Source organism: Ranitomeya variabilis, chromosome 4 (genome assembly GCF_051348905.1).
Source record: "Ranitomeya variabilis isolate aRanVar5 chromosome 4, aRanVar5.hap1, whole genome shotgun sequence".
Taxonomy (NCBI): domain Eukaryota; kingdom Metazoa; phylum Chordata; class Amphibia; order Anura; family Dendrobatidae; genus Ranitomeya; species Ranitomeya variabilis.
This window is the reverse complement of record NC_135235.1, coordinates 249,793,741-249,814,807: the sequence shown is the minus strand read 5'-3', so window position 1 is coordinate 249,814,807 and position 21,067 is coordinate 249,793,741.

Here is a 21,067-nt window from a genome sequence, read left to right as displayed (position 1 = left end):
ATGGGCATCACATAGTCCTCCATACAGTATGAGCCCCATATATTGCTCCATACAGTATAATGGGCATCACACAGTCCTCCATACAGTATAATGAGCCCCATATATTGTTCCATACAGTATAATGGGCATCACATAGTCCTCCATTCAGAATTATGGCCATCACATAGCCCTCCATGCAGAATAATGAACCCATATATTGCTCCATACACTATAAGGGGCACCGCACAGTCCACCATACTGTATTATGGGCCCCAAATAGTCCTCCATACAGTAATATGGGCATCACATAGCCCTCCATACAGTATTATGGGCCCCTCATAGTCCGCCATACAGTATTATGGGCACCACAAAATCCTCCACACAGTATTATGGGCCCCTCATGGTATTATGGCCACCACACAGTCCTCCATACAGTATTATGGGCCCCAAATATTCCTCCATACAGTATTATGGGCATCACATAGCCCTCCGTACGGTATTATGGGCCCCATATAGTGCTCCATACAGTATTATGGGCACCACATAGCCCACCATACAGTATTATGGGTCCCTCATAGTCCTCCATACAGTATTATGGGCACCACAAAATCCTCCACAGCGGTGAATGGGTAACGGAGAGTATCTGAGGGAGGGCGGTGCAAGAGCTGGCATCAGGCTCCCCCACCCCATAGTGTGCTTGTGTCCCCGACAACGAGTAGGCCCCCAGCTTGTGCAGCGCCCCGGAACTTGCCGGGTGGTGACGCTGGCCCTGACTAAATGGTTGGGGATTTTTTATCCTTTCAGTTTAAACAAAGGCACATTGGAGCAAAAAATGTTTCAAAAAGTTACAAGTTTCCAAGTCAGACAAATCCATTTTCTTTTTGCATCCTAGGAAAAATGTTCATAACAATCTCCTCCTTCAGATTCGGCTCTTTCCAACCCTCAAGTTATGTGGTATGGGGATTTTAAATTTACAGATCCATTAGAGTAGTATAAAATATAATCAAAAGTCTGGAGATCACGAGACAAATGTTATTTAATTCACAAATTCCTACAAATGTTTGTCAGAAATGTAAATCTTTCCAGGACAAAGCAGATTATTGGGTGGCAGATGCGGCCCCTGCCCTCCGCCGCAGAGGCCCTGTTCACCCCCTCTGTGGCTCCCGTCCTCCACTGCCGAGGCCCGTCCTCCACTTCTGCAGCCCCGTCCTCTGCGGCCCCGTCCTCCACCTCCCCCTTCCTCTGCCTCAGTGTCCCCCATCCTCTGCCTCCGTGTCCCCCCATCCTCCACCTTCTTGGCCAGTCCTTCGCTCCGCGGCACCCTTCCTCCACCGCTGCGGCCCCCATCCTCCGCCTCTGTGGTTCTGCAGCGCCCCAGAGTCCTGGTTGCTGCAGTAATATTATTCCTCCACCAGGGGGAGTGATATTACGTCTGGAGGCAATAAAGGAGATCTTCTGTCCAGGTATCACAGCCACACCACACACTTCACACTCCAGTCTACCAGGGGGAGCAAAGGTTCTATCTATTAGGCCACTCCTCACAGTTAGGTAAAACTGGTGGGCTGGTTAGAAAGTTAGGCAGAAGCTGACTGGGCTTCGCACAGACAGTCAGATCCCGACGGAGTTTGGCAGAAGCTGGCTGGAGTGGGTTCCAGCCAGATCCAGACTACGGTCTGAGGAGGACGAAGGTCTACGGAGTTGCGCCTGCCCCACGTGTGGCAGCATCCAAAGAAAGAGACATTCAAAGGAAGCGTGTTGTAGTGAGTGAGAAACGAAGGCATAGCAACAAGTGGATACCAGAGAGGAGAGTAGACGAGAGGAGCTGCATCCTGCTGGTGCGCGTTCCGGTAGCCAGAATACCGAGGGAGTAAAGTGCTCTACGCCATTGCTTCAGAGACTGGCAGGACAGTCAATTCCAAGTTGGCTGCCCGACCTTAATACCTAAGAAGACAGGTGGCAAATTGTGGGGGTCGGGGCGTCTCTAGGGTCCCTATAAACAAGCCTCAGGCCATCAGTCATACGGGTTTTGTTCTATTTGACCACGGGGAACAGAGAGAGAAGAGTAATAACAGTGAGGACCCCATTAGAGCTTAAGCAAGTGAGGACCTACTGTGTTACTGTGTCCATAGGAAGGCTATTGCATTCCATCTGGATAAGGAGACTCTGGATTTGCCTTCAGACCAACCGGACTCTGCCTACCCTGTGATCCGGCGCCCTGGACTGTGGACACTGAAGCCTTCAGTAAAAGGTAAAGAGACTGCAACCTTGTGTCCTTGTTCTTCACTGCGCCTCACACCATCACCATCTACATTCTGGGAAGCCCTGGGGACATACTTCACCTGTGGGAAGGTATACCATCTAGCTGCCATAACATCACCCCAGCGGACCACTAAGCAGCGTCGGTCACCCTGACCGAATACCACAGGTGGCGTCACGAACATCATTCCTATAAACTCTTGTCCTGTAATTACTGGACGCCCCTCAAAGGGCCACGGGCCGGGTCGGACCACCATGACATCTCCCATCGAGAACCGAAGGACCCGGTACCGAGTACCCATTGCCCTTGCGTGGGGGCGATTCAGTTCTCATCCTCCATTGCCACGGCCCCTGTCCTCTGCAGCCCCCTTCCTTTGCCTCCGCGTCACTCATCCTACGCCTTCTTGGCCCGCGTCCTTCGCCTCTGCGGCCCTCTTCCTGCACCGCTTCGGCTCCCGTCCTCTACCTCTGTGACCCCCGTCCTCCACCGCTGCCGGCCCTGTCCTCTGCCTCTGTGGTTCCCATCCTCCACCTCTGCAGCCCCGTCCTCCGCTATAATGTGACAGACAGTTGTATGGATGACTCTGATGGTATAGCCATGTACACACGGTGGAGCGCGCGCAGGTCACAGGTTCACTCTCTGTTTATAAAGCTGCAGACGACATCATAAATAATTACTTTTGATTTTCTTTTTTGCACTCCGGAGAGACTTCCCGCGGATCACCGGCGCTCCTTGAATAATCATTTCAGTCACTCCATCAAATCAGCCAAATACTTTCTCTTCCTTTAATTGAAAATGACGGACAAAATCTCATCGATCAGAACTTTGTCAAATATCACATTAAAGATTAAAAAGAAATTTCCTCTCTGAAATGGTAGAAAAATAAATAGAGCTGATCCCCGGGAAATGGCGCGGACACCAGAGTAAATGTATGCTTGGATTAAAGGGAGTTTTTGATATTAGGTTAATTAATACTCATTGCAGAGAGAAAACTTCTGTAACTATGTAAATAGACTTTCTATTTCGGTTCCTCAACATTTTCCACATCTGTGCTTGCAGTCAGGGAATGATAATGTTCTCACAGTCACAGACTGTAAATCTGTAAACAGCTGCTCTTATAGCTGCAAAAAAAGTAAAATCAACTGCAAACTCTGAGGCTACCGTCACACGATCAGTATATGGTCAATATTTTACATCAGTATTTGTAGCCAAAACCAGGAGTGGAACAAATAGAGGAAAAGTATAATAGAAACATATGCACCACTTCTGCATTTATCACTCACTCCTGGTTTTGGCTACAAATACTGATGTAAAATACTGACCAAATACTGCTAGTGTGACGGCAGCCTAATAGTTGCAGATTCTGAAGTTGATTCATAGCATAAAACAGAAGCTAAGGTAAAAGGCTAGTGTTACCAGAGGAGGAAAATATAGTGCTTTTTTTGTTTGTTTTTATGTATTAATTTTGCATTATCTGCTGCCAAGTGCTGGAGGACACACATGCTCAGTCCCCACAACCTAATGAGCCAAGTGCCAGAGGACACACATGCTCAGTCAACTCCTCCTAATGAGCTGAGTGCTGGAGGACACACATGCTCAGTCACCTCCTCTTAGGCCGGTTTCACACGTCAGTGGCTCCGGTACGTGAGGTGACAGTTTCCTCACGTACCGGAGACACTGACACACGTAGACCCATCAAAATCAATGCATCTGTGCAGATCTCATTGATTTTTTGCGGACCGTGTCTCCGTGTGCCAAACACGGAGACATGTCAGTGTTCGTGGGAGCGCACGTATTACACAGACCCATTAAAGTCAATGGGTCCGTGTAAAACACGTACCTCACACGGACAGTCTCCGTGTGGCGTGCAGGAGACAGCGCTACAGTAAGCGCTATCCCCCCCACATGGTGCTGAAGCCGCGATTCATATCTTCTGTGCAGCAGCGTTTGCTGCATAGAAGATATGAATAATAGTGTTAAAAAGAAAGATCTATCTGTCCGCCGCCCTCCCACCCCCTGTGCGCCCCCCCGCTGTTCTGAAAATACTCACCCGCGTCCCTCGTTGGCTGTCGCTGCTTCCTGTCCTGCCTTCCTGCCTTCTACTGTATGCGGTCACGTGGGGCCGCCGATTAGAGTCATGAATATGTGGCTCCACCTCCCATAGGGGTGGAGCCGCCTATTCATGACTGTAAATGAGCGGCCCCACGTGACCGCATACAGTAGAAGGCAGGAAGGCAGGACAGGAAGCAGCGACAGCCAACGAGGGACGCGGGTGAGTATTTTCAGAACAGCGGGGGGGCGCACAGGGGGTGGGTGGGCGGTGGACAGATAGATCTTTCTTTTAAACACTATTATTCATATCTTCTATGCAGCAAACGCTGCTGCACAGAAGATATGAATCGCGGCTTCAGCACGATGCAGGGGACAGCGCTAAACTTTAGCGCTGGCTCCTGCACGCTCCGTGTGGTACCCACATGGCACACAGGCGGCACACGTGTGCCGCACGTATGGCCTACGTGAGCTCACGGACACGGATAACTCCGGTACCGATTTTTTCCGGTACCGGAATTATCTGGACGTGTGGGACAGCCCTTAATGAGCTGAATACTGAAGGACACACACGCTCATTCCCCTCCACCTAATGAGCTGAGTGCTGGAGGACACACACGCTCATTCCCCTCCACCTAATGAGCTGAGTGCTGGAGGACACACGCTCATTCCCCTCCACCTAATGAGCTGAGTGCTGGAGGACACACACGCTCATTCCCCTCCACCTAATGGGCCGAGTGCTGGAGGATACACAGGCTCAGTCACCTCCACCTAATAAGCTGAACGCTGGTGGACACACATGCTCAGTCACTGTCTTCAGAACCAGGTGTCTGTACAGTGATCCTCTTTACTGCAGTGCAGCCACAAATAGCTCCTTACATGCTTTGTCAGGAATGGAGCAGAATCTTTGCAGAACATGGCAATTTAGCTGAGAAGACTCCATGTACAGGGGAAGTAATGGACAAATACGTGGCTGCCAGGAGGGGAAGGAAAGTAATTCTGTCCAGAGTTGATCCACCAGACCCAAAGCACAAAATGATGGAACATTATTTTTAGAATGGCATTTTAGGAGTTTGGTTATATAATGATTCCTGGGACCACCCTTCCATCTGCAGATCCCCTGGACTGACATCATATATTGAGAGGACAGGAAGCAGTGCCAAGGATTTCAGTCACAACTTACACCACCCAGGTTAATGCAGATCTGATGTTGTCCCCCGCTGCCTCCAGAGCCTGTTGCTGGGTAATTTACAGCAGAAATCTTATTACGTAGAAAGTCAGAGGAGGCAGCACCATGAGAATTCACATGTGAAATTAGGTTCCCCGTTAATACTACCCCTCCCCCGCAGCTAATAACGGTCTGCACTGTATAAGTACAATGTGTACCGGCCCCATTCATTCATCCCAGAACTAAGTGCCCCATAAGCAGTTGTGCCCCGTCCTGTACTGTACACGGGGGCGGACACTGGAGGTCACTGTGCTGTGGATTGCACTGGCCTCGCTGGCAGCCATCACGCGGCTTCCATCAGTCTCAGCTCCGATGACTTTGCCGTATGACACGAGCAGAGCGCGATGCTTAGTATTTGCCTCGGGATTCTATTTTTTTCCTTCTCCCTCCATTAAATTTATTATCCGTATAGTGGGACGATCTGCTTCATTAGGAGCCTCCTGGATGTCTCCCTCGCTGCACCCGTGTCCCATCACTACAGTGTCTGCTGTCATATATCGCTGGATATGAAATGTTCCCGAATAACCTGACTCAATGTGATAACGCCGCAGTCAGCACTGCTTCCCGAAATACACACCTGAGCCCGGGGTGATAGCTCAGCACATCCTGGGAAGGAGAAGCCTCTGTCCCCGACCCGGCACCAGCCTCATTAGTCCTCGCTCTGGCCTCATTTACCGGCCTCCTCCCTTGGTGCCTTATTCCATGTCCTCCGCTGTGGAGGCCTCTGTAACCAAGTGCTTAGGTAATGATTCTGCAGAGCCGTGCACCGCTCCGCTCACAGACCCCTCTCTGTCCACTATTGTCCTACACATGTAATAATGCAGCGGTGATAGACGCCGGGGACTCCAGGTAACGTGCCATTCTCAAAGGAAGCTTTTATTCAGTGGCATAAAGGCCTGATCACACCGACGGCCACGATTATTGGAAATGTGTCTCCATTCACTGCAGATCCTCAGTAGACCCGACCCTTCTCCATCCTCAACTCGGAGCCTTTTATCATCTGCTGTGATGTCAGAGTCATGGCCGCCGGATTACGGGATCTTGGCTCTGAGAAGTTTTCATTTCAGAGTGACAATAAAATCCTTTGTGTGTGAACCAGAAGAAAAATGTCAGAAGCTTTGAATCCGATGGCGCCTGATACCTTCCCATGTGTCAGATGTCGATCAGATACTTGTCACTGCCTGATTGCATCTCGGTTGTCAGGGATTCTATATATTAGCTGCACTTCCAGTCTATAAATTAATTGTCGCATTCTGTCTATGTGTTTCTTATCACTTCCTTTCTATCATTGTCTATGAATTGTCACTTCCTGTTAGTTCTCACTTCCTGCCTACAAATTGTCACTCTATGAATTGTCACTTCCTGTCTATGAATTGTCACTTCCTGTCTATGAATTGTCACTTCCTGTCTATAAATTGTCTCTCTACGAATTGTCACTTCCTGTCTATGAATTGTCACTTCCTATGTTAGTTCTCACTTCCTGTCTATGAATTGTCACTTCCTATGTTAGTTCTCACTTCCTGCCTATGAATTGTCACTTCCTGTCTATGAATTGTCACTTCCTGTGTTAGTTCTCACTTCCTGTCTATGAATTGTCACTTCCTGTGTTAGTCGTCACTATTAGTTGCCAGTATCTGTCTATGAGCCGCTGTTGGATTAAACGCTGCATCCAGACTAACCCTTTTGCCCTTGTCCCCTCAGATACGGACCCTTTTAACACCTTATGTCCAACATTCTGACTGATGTCCTAGTAAATCTTTATAACAGCTCCTCCATTTTTCTGCTACACAGGCACAAATCTCCTGTGCAGGCATAAAATGAGATGCTAATCTTCTGGCTGCCTGCTGTCACCACAAGGGGGCGCTTACACCATACTACTGTATATACAATAGTCAGTGCTCTCCTCCGCTCCCCCTAGTGGATAAATCTTTGAATTTGGATCTTTCAGAAACTTTATTTTTAATGAAACAATGTGGCATTGAGTGTAATCTGCGGTGCCCGAGGATTGAGACAGATGATGGAGATGCTTATCCTGGTCGCTAATTCTGCTAGGAAATAGGCTTGAATACTCTCAGCCCTCTGTACATATTGCTGCCATGTTTTTGCAGCTCTGGCCCTCCTTCCTGCGATGTTCAGGCTGTTTATTCTGTGTGAGACCTTGATACATTGTAGCAGCAGTTGATGTTTCCTGGTAGATCAGTTTAGGAATCTTTGGTTCCCCACGAGCTCCAGTATAATCATCCGTGGATCTTCTCGTAGACAATCAGTCATATCCTTCCAACACAATGGTATCCGCAGCCATAATGCCCCCACCCCAACCTGCTCCGTACCCCGGGGGCGTCCTGCGGCCTCACAGGGTGCAGCGTAATAACCTCGCACTAACATTACACACAACCTGATTACAGCGACTTCTGCCTTATGTAGATTTGTGTCTGACTCTGCTCCTTACTAACCCGACAGCCGTATTACCACTGTGCTGGGGTCAGAGCCGCGCGCCATTCCCTGGAAATTACTAAGACTCTTCACAGTTTATTTTTTTCTCCATTTTCGAGCAGAACATGTTGTGTTCATTTCTTATAATAGCCTTCATTATCTCCGCTGTCTGCTGGCCTCATATGCTGCAAATGGAGACAGAAAGCTCCAGTCTGCAACCCCAGAATCAGGAGGAGCCAATGAAAGTCATCCATGCCTCATGCACTGGGAACAGCAAGGGATATTTATGGGGACGGAAAGGCTGAATTAGTTGGGGTCACCCGATTGCTTCCATCATATAGGAAGCATCAGGACAATCAGCAGATCACTTCAGGTCTGGATCACCGACCCAACACCACAGAGTAATATGAGAGATTATTGGAGGTGCAGATCTGCAGTTCCCGACTGTGGCCACTATGCAGTGACGGCGCTGTGCAGCTCAGGCACTGATCACATCCAGCTGATTAGCGGGATGTGCCGGGTGTCAGATGTAGCGCCCCCACTGCCGCAGGGCCGAGGGGTACCCGGTACCGGGCCTCTGGGTCTCTGCTCTGGGGTTGTCACGGTGGCTAGACCCGGTCCGTGACCCTGCTGAGGGGCGCCCAATGAAAGGTGTGGATGGTGGTGGTAGTGCGGTGCAGTGCTGGTCACAGTAAATAACAAGGACACCAGGTTGCAGTTTCTTTACCTTTTTACTGAAGGTTTGGAGGTACCCAATCCAGAGCACTGTTAACAGGGCTGGCTGAGACCGGCCGGTCCAACGGCACATCCGGAGTTCCCTTTTCAGGTGGGAATCAGTGTCTACCTTCTAGCGCCTGTGTGTTGTAGTCCTTCCCTGCTGAGCACCCCGGGATAGTCCTCACAACTTATTCTGTCTGTCTCTGATGTTCATTCTCTCCGTCCCCCAGATGATATGGCTAGGACGCACCCGTATGACGGGGTAGGCCTGGAGTTCTTCCGGGACTCTAGAGTCGCCCCTCTCCCACAGCTGCCTCCGTTGTCTGCTTAGGTGTTTAAGTGAGACAGCCAACCTATAATTGGCTGCCCTGCCGTGGTTTGAAGTAATGCTTAAAGTCTCTTACTTTCTCGGCGTTCCGGCCACCGACTGTTTGCGCCTCAAAAGGATGTTGCCTTGATCTTACAGCACGACTCCTTCTGGTCCTATCGCCTCTTTGCTGTATTCCCGTTTTCTCACTTAGCACAATAAACCTCGCTTCTTGTCCTTTCTTAGGAATCTGTCAGGATCCCATCCCTGACAGGTCCTCTCTCTGGCTCTTCCCAGTTACTTCTCTCTGTCTTCCTGTCCAACCCCCAGTTTTACCAGAGTGTGAGGAGTGGCCTACTGTTGTGAACTGTGTTTCTGGGCTCCCTCTGGTGGTCACTAACGGTATTGTGTTAGGCATGTCTTGTTGCAGGCCTGAGCTCCAGCTGTGTCGTTAAGCAGCGGGTGTTCCCTATTTAAGTCTCCTCCGGACTCAGTCTCTTGCCTGGCATCGTTGTATCCAGACCTATATGGTCTCCTCCGGATTCCTTTCAGTCTGTCTCATGCAAGAAAAGCTAAGTCCGTTTTGTATAATTTGGATCGTTTGCATTTTTCAGTGTCTTTGTCCAGCTTGCTTAATATTTGATTTTCTGGCTCGCTGGAAGCTCTAGGGGGCTGATATTCTCCCTCCGCACCGTCAGTCGGTGTGGGGGTTTTTGAATGTTCACCGTGGATGTTTTTGTAGGGTTTTCTGCTGACCGCATAGTCCACTATCTATTTTCTGTCTATCTAGACTAGTGGGCCTCACTTTGCTGAATCTAGTTCATCTCTACGTTTGTGTTTTCCTCTTGCCTCACCGTTATTATTTGTTGGGGGCTTTCTATATCTTTGGGGTTCAATTTCTCTGGAGGCAAGTGAGGTCTTATTTTCCCTCTAGGGGTAGTCAGTTCTCCGGCTGGCTCGAGACGTCTAGAACCAACGTAGGCACGTTCACCGGCTGCTTCTAGTTGTGTGTGTTAGGATAAGGTATGCGGTTAGCCCAGTTTCCACCTCCCTAGAGCAGTTTTTATGTTTTTGCTATCTTGCCGGAATATCAGAGGTCCTCTACCACTGGGATCATAACAGCCTACTAGATAGAACCACTCCCCCTGGTGGCCGGAGTGTGAAGTGTAGTGTGAGTGTTACCTGGTCAGGTGAACTCCTTTAGTGCAATCAGACGTAACATCACTCCCCTTAGTGGCAGAGCGACATTACTGCAACGACCAGGACTCTGGGGCGCTGCACTCCCCCCCGGTTAAATCCAGTACTCCCGGACTGGGAAAACAAGAACAACAATACATGTTAACAGAAAACACACAAAAGTTTTGAAATATCATAAACAATTAAACATAACAGTGTTTCCCTTTATGGGAGGTGAGGACTCTTGAACGTTGCGAAAGTTAGGTCATGCACAGTTTATGACTCTCAGTTCAGTGATTGAAACAGCGGGGACCCCGGGTAAACAAAGGGGCCCCCTTTTAGAAGTTTTTGGAGCAATTCACTGTCCATTACTCCGTTGTCCATTTTAAAACCTGGAACAAAAGATATGCACACAAACATTTTCAACTAAATAGCAGCCCTCATTCATACCTCCAAGTTTTGTAGCGGAGGGGAGTTTGATTCTGAGTGCTGCGCGTAGACCTTCGCAGCGCAGGGGTTGCTACTGGCCTAACAGGGCCCACTATGCTTGCTACCGCTGGTGTAGTGCACTGCCTTCTAGCTACACTTCTAGTGAGTCTGGGTAGCACTGGCAGGCTGGAGCTCTCAGGGCTGCTGCTACCAACAGTGGGCATGGCAAGTTCGCCGATAGCAGAGGGAGAATTTGCTAGTTCAACGGTCGGCACGGCATCTTCAGGTAGGGCTTGTTGAGGTTGCGGGGCCGGATGATCTGGTACCACCACTGGTTCTGGTGGGTTCGGCTGGTGGAACGTTAGAACAGGTACCACGATGGCCTGATTTATCTGAGTCCAGGACTGGGGAAAGTCACCAAGGACAGTGTGGATCATCTCCTCCTTTTCTACAGGTGGGGAGGTTCCTGGATTCATTTCCCTCGCTCTCAGCTTATCAGGGCAGGCTTTAAGGTGGTCCCTGGATATCACCGTCGAGGTCTCCCCTCCATCCTTGCTGATGAGGCAAACCTTCGTGTTGTCGAAATCGGATGGCAGGACAGTATACGGTTCCGCTTCCCATTGGTCGTCGAGTTTGTGTAGCCTCCTCTTTCGTTTGAGTACGTGCTCACCAGGTGGCAAGGGAATTGCAGGGGCATGCTGGTTGTAGTCCCTTTCCTGTTTTTGCCTGGCCTGAGCAAGGCTTCTTTCCACGCACTCCTGTACCTTGCGGTACCTTTGCCGCCTCTCGGCATCCCAATCGGCATCCGGCGAGGTATCTTCGGGGGTTAGGACCCCCATGTCCAGATCAACGGGTAACTTGCTAGACCTTCCTCGCATCAGGTACGCTGGGGTGCAGTTGGTGGAATTTACTGGGATGTGATTGTATATATCCACCAAGTCAGGCAACTTTGTCGGCCACAGGTTCCGCTCCTCTACGGGCAAGGTCTTCAGTAAGTCGATCACCACTTGGTTCATCTTTTCGCACATCCCATTGGTTTGAGGATGGTACGGTGTGGTTCTGATCTTCTTACACCCGTACAGTTGGCAGAACTCTTGGAACACTTCTGCTTCGAATGCTGGTCCCTGATCGGTCAGTACCTTCTCCGGGTAGCCATGGGGCCTACAAAAGTACTGCTGGAAGGCCTTGGCGGCAGTCCTGGCCGTTAGATCCTTGACAGGTACAACCACTAGTGTTGAGCGATACCGTCCGATACTTGAAAGTATCGGTATCGGAAAGTATCGGCCGATACCGGCAAAGTATCGGATCCAATCCGATACCGATACCCGATACCAATACAAGTCAATGGGACTCAGGTATCGGACGGTATTCCTGATGGTTCCCAGGGTCTGAAGGAGAGGAAACTCTCCCTCAGGCCCTGGGAACCATATTAATGTGTAAAAGAAAGAATTAAAATAAAAAATATCGCTATACTCACCTGTCCGACGCAGCCGGGACCTCAGCGAGGGAACCGGCAGCGTTGTTTGTTTAAAATTCGCGCTTTTACTTGGTTACGTGAGGTCCCGGCTTGTGATTGGTCAGGGCGGCCATGTTGCCGGGACGCGGACCAATCACAGCAAGCCGTGACGAAATTACGTCACGGCTTGCTGTGATTGGTCCGAGTCCCGGCAACATGGCCGCCATTAACCAATCACAAGCTGTGACGTCACGGGAGGCTGGACATGCGCGTATTTTGAAAAGCGCGCGTGTCCAGCCTCCAGTGACGTCCCGGCTTATGATTGGTCACGGCGCCATGTTGCCGGGACGCGGACCAATCACAGCAAGCCGTGACGAAATTACGTCACGGCTTGCTGTGATTGGTCCGCGTCCCGGCAACATGGCCGCCATTAACCAATCACAAGCCGTGACGTCACGGGAGGCTGGACACGCGCGCTTTTCAAAATACGCGCATGTCCAGCCTCCCGTGACGTCCCGGCTTGTGATTGGTTAATGGCGGCCATGTTGCCGGGACGTCACTGGAGGCTGGACACGCGCGCTTTTCAAAATACGCGCATGTCCAGCCTCCCGTGACGTCCCGGCTTGTGATTGGTTAATGGCGGCCATGTTGCCGGGACGCGGACCAATCACAGCAAGCCGTGACGTAATTTCGTCACGGCTTGCTGTGATTGGTCCACGTCCCGGCAACATGGCCGCCCTGACCAATCACAAGCCGGGACTTCACGTAACCAAGTAAAAGCGCGAAATTTAAACAAACAACGCTGCCGGTTCCCTCGCTGAGGTCCCGGCTGCGTCGGACAGGTGAGTATAGCGATATTTTTTATTTTAATTCTCTTTTTTACACATTATTACATTAATGTTGTTGCGATACCCGATACCCGATATCACAAAAATATCGGATCTCGGTATCGGAAATTCCGATACAGCAAGTATCGGCCGATACCCGATACTTGCAGTATCGGAATGCTCAACACTAACAACCACCAAAAATCTGGAGTAGTGATCTACGATGGTAAGAGCGTAGATATAGCCTGACCGGCTAGGTGTCAGCTTCACATGATCCAGCGCGACCAGTTCGAGCGGCCGTTTGGTGGTGATAGGCCGCAGGGGAGCCCGTTGGCTACCACGGTCCTTCCTGCATAGGCTACATGGACCACACTCCCGACACCACTTCTCAATGGCTCTCTTCATGCCAATCCAATAGAACCTCCCTCGGAGTAGCCTCTCCAGCTTCTTCCATCCGAAGTGTCCGGCTCCATCGTGGTAGGCTCCCAGAACCATGGGCGCATCTCGCCTTGGCATCTGTTATGATCCCAGTGGCTTAGGATCACAAATCTAACCAGCTAAGTCAGAGATAATAGGACGAGCTCTGGGGATGTGGTAACTGGACTGACCGCAAAACCTGATCCTAACCAAACACACTAAAGGTAGCCGTGGAACGTATCCTGAAATCCTAGACGTCTCTTCACGGCCTGAGAAACTGACTACCCCTAAAGAGAAAGTACCGACCTCACTTGCCTCAGAGAAATAACCCCAATGATATAGAAAGCCCCCACAAATAATAACGGTGAGTTAAGAGGAAAAGACAAACGCAGAGATGAAACAGATTAAGCAAATGAGGCCCGCTAACGCTAGATAGCAGAAAATAGCAAGGGATCTGTGCGGTCAGTAAAAAACCCTATGCAAAAATATCCACGCAGAGAATGCGAGAACCCCCACACCAACTAACGATGTGGGGGGAGCAACTCAGCACCCCAGAGCACCAGCAAGCAGGGAAATCACATATTAGCAAGCTGGACTAAACACATCATATACTAGGACACATCTTGAACACAGATGAGCAAAAATAAGCAAACAAAACTTAGCTTCTCTTGGAGAGACTGATCACGGATGTAGACAGGAGCAATCAGAATAGCACTGAATACAACGACAGCAGGCATGAACTGAGAGTCCAAGTGAGCTTAAATAGAAAACCAGACCACAGATAACGAGACAGCTGATGCCAGTCACAAACCTGCAGAAAGACAGCACTCACACAGTACCACTTGTGACCACAAGAGGGAGCCCAGAAATAGAGTTCACAACAGTACCCCCCCCTTGAGGAGGGGTCACCGAACCCTCATCAAGACCCCCAGGGCAATCAGGATGAGCCGCATGGAAGGCACGGACCAAATCGGCCGCATGAACATCAGAGGCGACAACCCAGGAATTATCCTCCTGACCATAGCCCTTCCACTTAACTAAATACTGAAGCCTCCGTCTGGAAACACGAGAATCCAAGATCTTCTCCACCACGTACTCCAATTCGCCCTCAACCAGCACCGGAGCAGGAGGCTCAACAGAAGGAACCACAGGCACCACATACCTCCGCAACAAAGACCTATGGAACACATTATGAATGGCAAACGATGCTGGGAGGTCCAAACGAAAAGACACCGGGTTAAGGATTTCCAAAATCTTATAAGGACCGATGAAGCGAGGCTTGAATTTAGGAGAGGAAACCTTCATAGGAACATACCGAGAAGACAGCCATACCAAATCCCCAACACGAAGTCAGGGACCAACACCGCGACGGCGGTTGGCAAAGCGCTGAGCCTTCTCCTGTGACAACTTCAAATTGTCCACCACATGGTTCCAAATCTGCTGCAACCTATCCACCACAGAATCCACCCCCGGACAGTCAGAAGGCTCAACCTGACCCGAGGAAAAACGAGGATGAAAACCAGAATTGCAGAAAAAAGGCGAAACCAAAGTAGCAGAACTAGCCCGATTATTAAGGGCAAACTCGGCCAATGGCAAAAAAGTCACCCAATCATCCTGATCAGCAGAAACAAAACATCTTAAATAAGTTTCCAACGTCTGATTAGTTCGCTCGGTTTGGCCATTCGTCTGAGGATGGAAGGCCGACGAAAAAGACAAATCAATGCCCATCTTAGCACAAAAAATCCGCCAAAATCTGGACACAAACTGGGATCCTCTGTCAGACACAATATTTTCAGGGATGCCGTGCAAGCGAACCACATTCTGAAAAAATAAAGGAACCAAATCGGAGGAGGAAGGCAACTTAGGCAAGGGCACCAAATGGACCATTTTGGAAAAACGATCACACACCACCCAGATGACAGACATTCTCTGGGATACTGGAAGATCTGAAATAAAATCCATGGAAATGTGCGTCCAAGGCCTCTTCGGGACAGGCAAAGGCAAAAGCAAACCGCTGGCACGAGAACAGCAAGGCTTAGCCCGAGCACAAATCCCACAGGACTGCACAAAGGAACGCACATCCCGCGACAAGGAAGGCCACCAGAAGGACCTAACCACCAAATCTCTGGTACCAAAAATCCCAGAATGACCTGCCAACACCGAAGAATGAACCTCGGAAATAACTCTGCTGGTCCATCTATCTGGGACAAACAGTCTCTCTGGTGGGCAACGGTCAGGTCTATCAGCCTGAAATTTCTGCAGCACTCGTCGCAAATCTGGGGAAATGGCAGACAAAATCACTCCATCTTTGAGGATACCAGCCGGCTCTGAAACTCCCGGAGAGTCAGGCACAAAACTCCTAGAAAGGGCATCAGCCTTCACGTTCTTCGAACCAGGCAGGTACGAGACCACGAAATCGAAACGGGAGAAAAACAACGACCAACGAGCCTGTCTAGGATTCAGGCGCTTGGCAGACTCGAGATAAATCAGATTTTTGTGATCAGTCAAGACCACCACACGATGCCTAGCTCCCTCGAGCCAATGTCGCCACTCCTCAAATGCCCACTTCATAGCCAACAACTCCCGATTACCAACATCATAATTCCGCTCGGCAGGCGAAAACTTTCTTGAAAAGAAGGCACAAGGCTTCATCACAGAGCCATCAGAGCTTCTCTGCGACAAAACAGCCCCTGCTCCAATCTCAGAAGCATCCACCTCGACCTGGAAAGGAAGAGAGATATCAGGCTGACATAAGACTGGAGCTGAAGAAAACCGGCGCTTCAGCTCCCGAAAGGCTTCCACTGCCGCAGGAGACCAATTAGTCACATCAGAACCCTTCTTGGTCAAATCCGTCAAGGGTTTAACCACGCCAGAAAAATTAGCAATGAAGCGACGGTAAAAATTAGCAAAACCCAAGAACTTCTGAAGACTCTTAACAGATGTAGGCTGAGTCCAGTCATGAATAGCCTGGACCTTGACTGGGTCCATCTCAATAGTAGAAGGAGAAAAAATAAAACCCAAAAAGGAAAGCTTCTGTACTCCGAAGAGACATTTTGAGCCCTTCACAAATAAGGCATTAGCACGCAGGACCTGAAATACCATCCTGACCTGCTTCACATGGGACTCCCAGTCCTCAGAAAAGACCAAAATGTCATCCAGATACACAATCATAAATTTATCCAGATATTCTCGGAAGATGTCATGCATGAAGGACTGGAACATAGAAGGAGCATTAGAGAGTCCAAAAGGCATCACCAAGTACTCAAAATGGCCTTCGGGCGTATTAAATGCTGTTTTCCATTCATCCCCCTGCTTAATACGTACAAGGTTATACGCACCACGAAGATCTATCTTGGTGAACCAACTGGACCCCTTAATCCGAGCAAACAGATCAGATAATAATGGCAAAGGATACTGAAATTTGACTGTGATTTTATTTAGAAGACGATAATCTATACAAGGTCTCAGAGAACCATCCTTCTTGGCCACAAAAAAGAATCCTGCACCAAGAGGGGAGGAGGACGGGCGAATATGTCCCTTCTCTAAAGACTCCTTTATATAACTCCGCATTGCGGCATGTTCTGGTACAGACAAATTAAAAAGTCGTCCCTTAGGGAACTTACTACCAGGAATCAAATTTATAGCACAATCACAATCCCTGTGAGGAGGCAGGGCACCGGATCTGGGCTCATCAAATACATCCTGGTAGTCCGACAAAAACTCAGGGACCTCAGAAGGAGTGGAAGAAGCAATTGACACCAAAGGAGCATCGCCATGAATCCCCTGGCAACCCCAACTTGACACAGACATAGCTTTCCAATCCAGAACTGGATTATGGGCATGGCAGACCCAAAACGACCACATCATGCAGATTATGCAGCACAAGAAAACGAATCACCTCCTGATGTACAGGAGTCATGCACATGGTCACTTGAGTCAAATACTGAGGCTTATTCTCAGCCAATGGTGTAGCATTAATACCCCTCAGTGGAATAGGGAATTCCAAAGGCTCCAGGACAAAACCACAGCGCCTGGCAAACGACAAATCCATCAGGTTCAGGGCAGCACCTGAATCCACAAAAGCCATAACCGAGTAGGATGACAAAGAACAAATTAAAGTAACAGACAAAATGAATTTAGGCTGTATAGTACCAACGGTGACAGATTTAGCGATTTTTTTTTACGCGCTTAGAGCATGCTGAGATAACATGAGTTGAATCACCACAGTAAAAGCACAACCCATTTTGACGTCTATGATTTTGCCGCTCAATTCTGGTCAGAATTCGGTCACATTGCATAGACTCAGGTCTCTGTTCAGAAAACACCACCAGATGGTGCGCAGATTTGCGCTCCCGCAAACGCCGATCCATCTGAATGGCCAAAGCCATTGAGTCATTCAGACTTGCAGGCGTGGGGAACCCCACCATAACATTCTTAATGGCTTCAGACAGACCTTCTCTGAAATTTGCAGCCAGGGCACACTCATTCCATTGAGTAAGCACCGACCATTTCCGAAATTTTTGACAATATACCTCAGCTTCATCCTGGCCCTGAGAGAGAGCTAGCAAGGCCTTTTCTGCCTGGTTCTCAAGATTAGGTTCCTCATAAAGCAATCCAAGCGCCAGAAAAAATGCATCCACATTCAGCAATGCAGGATCTCCCGGCGCCAGGGAGAAAGCCCAATCTTGAGGGTCGCCACGTAACAGGGAGATAACAATTCTAACTTGCTGAGCGGAATCACCAGAGGAACGAGGTCTCAAAGAAAGAAATAATTTACAATTATTCTTAAAATTCAGAAACCTAGATCTATCTCCAGAAAACAACTCAGGAATAGGTACTTTTGGCTCAGACATAGGACTGTGAACAACAAAATCCTGAATGCTTTGCACCTTTGCAGCAAGATGATCCACACTAGAAGTCAGACTCTGAATATCCATGTCTGCAGCTGAACTCAAAGCCACCCAGAGATTAAGGGGATGAGAGAAGCTGGACAGACTGCAGCAAAGGGAGAGGAAAAAAAAAAAAATTGTACTCAGGACTTCTCTTATCCCACTTCTGCGATGCATTAAACACTTTTCAGGCCTGCTGTACTGTTATGATCCCAGTGGCTTAGGATCACAAATCTAACCAGCTAAGTCAGAGATAATAGGACGAGCTCTGGGGATGTGGTAACTGGACTGACCGCAAAACCTGATCCTAACCAAACACACTAAAGGTAGCCGTGGAACGTATCCTGAAATCCTAGACGTCTCTTCACGGCCTGAAAAACTGACTACCCCTAAAGAGAAAGTACAGACCTCACTTGCCTCAGAGAAATAATCCAAATGATATAGAAAGCCCCCACAAATAATAACGGTGAGTTAAGAGGAAAAGACAAAGGCAGAGATGAAACAGATTAAGCAAATGAGGCCCGCTAACGCTAGATAGCAGAAAATAGCAAGGGATCTGTGCGGTCAGTAAAAAACCCTATGCAAAAATATCCACGCAGAGAATGCGAGAACCCCCACACCAACTAACAATGTGGGGGGGAGCAACTCAGCACCCCAGAGCACCAGCAAGCAGGGAAATCACATATTAGCAAGCTGGACTAAACACATCATATACTAGGACACATCTTGAACACAGATGAGCAAAAATAAGCAAACAAAACTTAGCTTCTCTTGGAGAGACTGATCACGGATGTAGACAGGAGCAATCAGAATAGCACTGAATACAACGACAGCAGGCATGAACTGAGAGTCCAAGTGAGCTTAAATAGAAAACCAGACCACAGATAACGAGACAGCTGATGCCAGTCACAAACCTGCAGAAAGACAGCACTCACACAGTACCACTTGTGACCACAAGAGGGAGCCCAGAAATAGAGTTTACAACAGGCACCACTATCTGCCATACCAATTCGTGAGTACGTGGGTCTATGCTTCTCCGGCACAGCTTGCCATCATGGATAAATAGTTTGCTTCTCCCCTTCCACAGCTGTTGGGTCTCCTGTAGATCGTCTGGGCCGGGATGCAACCCTGCCTGCGTCAAGAGCTCTTTCACCCGACGGACCGCGGGGTCACCATCCTGGGTTTCTGCCCATCCGTGATGGGGCAGGGGATTCAGCATGGCATCCGGTGGGTTCTTGTGCCTGTTCTTCACATGATGGGAGTTCTGAGTGGCTTTGGGGCGATGGAATGCAGGCAGCTCCACCTCTTCAAGTGCCTCCGGGTCTTCTCCCGTTTCTGGCAAATTGGGCATTCGGGACAGGGCATCGGCATTTGCATTCTTGCGTCCTGCCCGGTACTTGATGGTGAAGTCGTAGTTGGACAGTCGGGCCATCCACCGCTGTTCCAAGGCCCCGAGTTTGGCAGTATCCAGATGCGTTAGTGGATTGTTATCCGTGAAGACGGTGAATTTTGCTGAGGCCAGGTAGTGTTTGAACCTCTCTGTCACTGCCCAGACGATGGCAAGGAATTCCAGCTTAAAGGAACTGTAGTTGTCAGGGTTCCTTTCCGTGGGATGAAGCTTCCTGCTGGCGTAAGCGATTACCCTCTCCTGGCCTTTCTGGACCTGGGACAGCACGGCCCCCAATCCTACATTGCTGGCATCCGTGTACAGCACAAACGGTTGGTCGTATTCGGGGTAGGCCAGTACCTCCTCTCCCGTCAGTGCCGACTTTAAACAAGTGAAGGATCCCTCCAGCCCCTCGTTCCAATCAAATGGGGTGTTCCTCCCTTAGTCTTCTTCGATTGGCCCACCAACAGGTCTTGTAAGGGCGCGGCCTTCTTGGTGAAGTCCTTAATGAACCTCCGGTAATAGCCTACCAGCCCGAGGAACTGCCGGACTTCGTGGAGGTTGCTGGGCTTTGGCCAGTCCTGGATCACCGTGACCTTGTAGGGGTCTGGGGCCACTCCTTCGGCGCTCACCACATGGCCCAGGTACTGCACTTTAGGTTTCAGCAGATGACATTTGGACGGTTTCACCTTTAAGCCAAAGTTGGACAGGGCTTCAAACACCTCAGCCAGGTGCTTCAGATGGTCTTCGTAGGTCTTAGAGAAGACAATGACATCATCCAAATACAGCAGTACGGTTTCAAAGTTCTTGTGCCCCAGACAGCACTCCATCATCCTCTGGAACGTCCCCGGGGCATTGCACAATCCGAAGGGCATGTAGTTAAATTCGCAGAGACCCATCGGTGTCGTGAAGGCCGTCTTCTCTTTGTCCGCCTCCGCCACGGGAACCTGCCAGTACCCACTGGTGAGATCTAAAGTAGAGAAGTAGTTAGCAGATTTTAAGGCAGCCAGAGACTCCTCTATCCTGGGCAGTGGGTATGCGTCCTTATGTGTAATGCGATTCAACTGCCTGTAATCAACACACATCCTCATTGTACCATCCTTCTTTTTAACAAGGACTAATGGAGCTGCCCAGGGGCTACAACTGTCTCTCACCACCCCAGCCTCCTTAATTTCTCGCAACATGTCCTTGGCACACTGGTAATGAGCTGGGGGTACAGGGCGGTATCTCTCTTTTATGGGCCGGTGATCTCCCGTGGGGATGTGATGTTGGATCCCTTTCACCTGTCCAAAATCTAAGGGGTGTTTGCTGAATACCTGCTCGTACTCATGAACCACCCTGTAGGACCCCTGTTTCTGATGGGCTGGGGTGGAGTCAGTGCCCACATGCAATTCCTGACACCAATCTTTCGAGTGCCCTGCAGAACCGTTGTCCTCCGCCACGTTTGACGGGACCAAGGGTTCAGGTGTCTGTATCATACTATTATTGACAACGAACAGTTTGGCGAGCGTTGCAT